The 4,871-nt window shown below is 41.0% G+C and overlaps 1 protein-coding gene across 5 annotated transcripts in view; it reads right to left on the bottom strand.

Annotated features, from left to right (window-relative positions):
* Positions 1–4,871, bottom strand: part of TASP1 (taspase 1) — a 273,497-nt gene that overhangs the window by 120,756 nt on the left and 147,870 nt on the right. The gene's annotated exons all lie outside the window — the stretch shown is intronic.

Below are 4,871 nucleotides of genomic sequence, written 5' to 3'. Positions count from 1 at the left end.
AAATGAAAGCAAAACTGAACTCTTGGGACTTCATCAAGATAAAAAGCTTCTGCACTGCAAAGGAAACAATCAAGAAAACTAGTAGGCAACCAAAAGAATGGGAAAAGATAGTTGCAAATGCCAAAATCTACAAGAAACTCACCAAACTCCACACCCACAAAACAAATAATGTCTTCACCAGTGAAGAAATGGGCAGAAGACATAAACAGACACTTCTCCAAGAAGGACATCCAGATGGCCTACAGGCACATGAAACGATGCTCATCATCACTCATCATCAGGGAAACACAAATCAAAACCACACTGAGATACCACCTCACGCCAGTCAAAGTGGCTAAAATGAACAAATCAAGAGACTATAGATGATGGCGAGGGTGTGGAGATACAGGCACCCTCCTACACTGTTGGTGGCAATGTAAACTGGTGCAGCCACTCTGGAAAACAGTGTGGAGGTTCTTCAAAAAACTATCCATTGAACTCCCTTATGACCCAGCAATAGCCCTGCTAGGGATTTACCCAAGAGATACAGAAGTGCTGATGTATAGGGGCACATGTACCCCAATGTTTATAGCAGCACTGCCAACAACAGCCAAAACACGAAAAAGCCTAAATATCCCTCACCTGAGTGGATCAAGAAGATGTGGTGTATATATATATATATACAATGGAGTACTACATGGCCATGAGAAAGAATGAAATCTGGCCATTTGGAGGAAAGTGGCTGGACCTCAAGGGTGTCATGCTAAGTGAAATAAGTCAGGCAGAGAAGGACAGAATCCATATGTTTGCACTCATAGGTCTAACAGGAGAACAGGAGATGGGGGCGGGGAAGAGGAAAGAGAGTTAGGGAGAGAGAGGGACACAAAACTTGAGAGACTACTGAATACTGAAAACAAACTGAGGGTTGAAGGGAAAGGGTAAGGGGGAAAAAGAGGTGGAGGTGGTGGAGGAGGGCACTTGTGGGGAAGAGCACTGGGTGTTGTACCGAAACCAATTTGACAATAAACTATTTAAAAGAGAGAGAGAGAGAGAGAGAGTAGAAGCCAACTCTGCTAACCACCAGAAGCCTTTTCCTATATTTCCTCCTATATTTCCCATTCATTTTACTTAAAAAAAAAAAAAAGGCAGTGTGATCTTACAGAAAGAATACACACTAACTAACTGACATGGATAAGTCATTAAACTTGAAAACTGAAGTTTCATCAACTATTAAATAAACAGGGTCAATTAGGTGAGCTCTGAAGTTTCTTATTTCTTTCCACGATTCTGGAATTTTTAAGATGGGGTTCAATATGCATTAGGTCATGGGATCCAGTGGCAGAATGAAATACTGCACTCCAACTCTCTGAGTTGCTTCAAAGAGCTAGAGAAACGGAGAGGACAGGCAACAGAAGAGAACAGAGTGGAGTTCAGGAACTCCTTAGCATGGACCTAAATCTGGAAAGGTACAACTAATTAGAAAATCTACGGCTGTAGACTCAGTAAAATGCTTCAGAAAGTTGCTACATGCTATAGTTCCACACCTATAGTTCCCAGGAAGTTAATTTCTCCTAAGCATCCAGTTTTCACCTCTTACTATTCCTTCCCACTAATAGTCTAAGAACGCTTCTAACATAGCTGGATAACCAATACCAGATTATATAAATTATATATATTACTAAGGCCAAAAATTTGGTTTCCTTTAAAAACAGCAATTGGGGGCGCCTGGGTGGCTTAGTCTGTTAAGTGTCTGACTTCGGCTCAGGTCATGATCTCACAGTTCGTGGGTTCAAGCCCCACATCAGGCTCTGTGCTGACAGCTAGCTCAGAGCCTGGAGCCTGCTTCAGATTCTGTGTCTCCCTCTCTCTCTGACCCTCCCCTGCTCATGCTGTGTCTCTCTCTCAAAAATAAATAAAAAACATTTAAAATTTAAAAAAAAATAAAAATAGGAATCGATAGTTGGTATTTGTTAAAACAAAAGATCAATAATACCTAATTCAGACTCTGATATATTTAAAAATATAATGACACAAATGTAATCAACATTTTCCTGAAAAACCTCAAAGGTCTGCCCCTAACTCATTCCTCAGCTCACATTTTTCTCTCAGGCAATTCTTGCTCACATGCATACAATTAATACCATTACTTATATGTTCATAACCTCAGTTCAAATAACTGCAAGAAAGCACCTATACAAAACCTCTTCATATTGAATTCTTTTCCTATAGTTATTCACTCTGTTCTTCCTTCTATCCAATTCTTTCCTGCCCATATCCATTTTTCTTTCCCTCTCTGCCCTAAAAATCTTTCCTAATAAAGCACAATACTTACTAAAGGCCTGTACAATAATGAAATATAGTTGTATCTCCACCCCAGAATCTTCCATTGATCCCATCAGTTGTGTATTTATCTAGCTGACATAAGTTTTATCCTTTGAGCTTCTAAGTGGACTTTCATAAATTCTAAGTACAGACAGCTCTAGAGTGAAATATTATTTGAGCAGGTAAAGCCTAAAATTTGGCAAAATAAATAATTTGGAGCTCCCCACCAGTTCCCTAAAGGTAGGACTGGGGTTGAGGCATGACTGGACACACCAGGCATTTGTGGGAAAACCAGAAGAAAAGACTTGATCACTAGTATAAGTTTGTGTCCCTTTTTCCAAGCTGTTAAGGATGGAAGAAAAAGAGGGGACAAAAAAAAGCCCTAGCTAGATCTGAAGGATCCAAGAATAGAGGGGCCCTCAAGACACAGAAAGCAAGGTAGAAAAGTTCCCCATTCCGTGAGGCCAGTAAGATTCTCTAGTAGTAAAGTAAAAAAATCTAGCCTTGTATACTTGCCATGAGGGCTTTACATTCTCACTGACTATTCCAGAAGTTTCAGACCATCTGATTCTACTAACACTAGCATCTACTTTAAGTGGATACTGTGTGTACTGAAGAACTCAAATACTACAAAAAGACCAAGGACAGTATAGTGAATTTAGGAGCAATAGAAGCCAGGAATCCATAAGGAGTTGGAGGGCAATCCTATCTCAGTAGAAGCCAACAGTGGGAAGAGAGTGACCATGAACCAGATGGTCTTTCCCACAATGACAAAGAAGCTCCATTGAATCCTGGTCCTATCCAGTAGAGAGGGAAAAGTGGTAAACAAATATAAAGTGACATACATAAAAAGATTAGGCTTACATGGAAGGAACTAGCAGAATGAAGACAAGGAATCAGACATTCAGCTGTTAAAGAAGATAAATAGTTACAATAGGCACCCTTCTTGCAATATCCAGCATGGCCTGGGGAGGTGAGACAGTGTGGGTGTGAAGACAGTGCCTCTGTAACTTTGATATCTAAGCCTGGGCTTGGCAATAGGCCCCTGCGGTTGCACTGGACTCCACTGGCAAGGCCCTGCATAATCTGCACGTAGCCCCTGTGGCCCAGAGGGTCAAACACACAAGTAGTCAACCCATCTGTAAGCCCTCTGTGGCCTGTAGGCTCTGAAATCCTCTGTATTCTCTGCCCCCATCCTGGTGCCAGGCTCCTACTACACACCCAGCCACTGGACACTGATCAGCTGCTCTCTGTCTGCACTCTAGAAGGTGGCCTATTGTTTGCTCAGCAACTCCAGGCTAGTCCCAGCCTGGTCAAACCAGTGAACTTCTCTGCTACTCAGTGGCCAAACCATTCCTTCTTCATCAAGATCTACACCCTACAGTATGTTCTCTCCACTCTAGAGTACCACACAGAGTTTCTTTATATTTTATAGTTACTCTTTCAACATAGTTAACAAATCTTTATATTAAACTTCCCCTGGTTAACCTAATGTTAACGTTTCTATGTCCTGATTTGACCCAGAGGGCTACATCCACCTTGTCTCAAAATCTGAGTCTACCAATATTTCCACTTTCTCCATTTCCTTCATCCTTTCCATTCCTTTGGCCATTCCCAGCCCCTAAGGTCTCTTTCCTATAGAGATGGTCTTGGACAACCTTAGATGTACTTTATAAACTCTCCCCCAAGGTACCATTTTATTTGTCAACTTAGAAACACATAAGAATTCTCCCCTATCAGATCAAATGTGAATTTCTATGCTAGATTTTAAGGCCTTCTGTGACTTTTGTCTGTATTGTCCTCATCACATAATTAACATCTTATTATACCCTGTCTTAATTCTCCAAGTAAAGATACAACCTCCCAGATTAACTAGGTAATATGCTTTCTCTAATTTATTCATGATTATTACCCTAACTTATTTTTAACTATACTTTATGCATCTTATACAACTTGATTAGTCTTTCCATAGTGGTAAAGTCAATGTTACATGATGGGGAAATCCTACTAAATCTAATAGTTTTAACCCAAAGCAACATTTATAGATAGAGCCACTGCTAGGCTATACAAAATCTTTCTATAGATTAGAAAAAGGGTCCTCTTCCTCCAAACTCATGCAGCTTCACATTTGGTTACACAGATTGGCAAATGGAGCCCGGGCAGGATTTCACCTCAGCTCTATACAACTCTACAGGGCAGCACCAGATTCATTAATGTAACATTAACTAAAAAAAGAATCACAGTATATTATAAAACTTTTAAAGGATGTTTTCCCTTGAATTTTGTTTTTTTTAATAGTTTATTGTCAAATTGGTTTCCATATAACACCCAGTGCTTCTCCCCACAAGTGCCCCCCACCATGACCATTACCTCCTCCCTCTCTCCCCCTCCCGCTTCAGTTCATGGTTCGTTTTCAGTATTCAGTAGTCTCCCTTGATCTGTGTCCCTAACTCTCCCCCACTCCCTTTCCCCCTTCCTCCCCCCACATGGTCCCCTGCCAGGTCTCTCCTGTTACCCAAAAAGGACATCCAGATGGCCAACAGGCACATGAAACGATGCTCAGCATCACT

This window comes from Suricata suricatta, chromosome 12 (assembly GCF_006229205.1).
Source record: "Suricata suricatta isolate VVHF042 chromosome 12, meerkat_22Aug2017_6uvM2_HiC, whole genome shotgun sequence".
In the NCBI taxonomy this organism is placed as follows: Eukaryota; Metazoa; Chordata; class Mammalia; order Carnivora; family Herpestidae; genus Suricata; species Suricata suricatta.
Note: the sequence above shows the minus strand (reverse complement) of the source record. Positions and strands in the feature narration are given on the sequence as shown.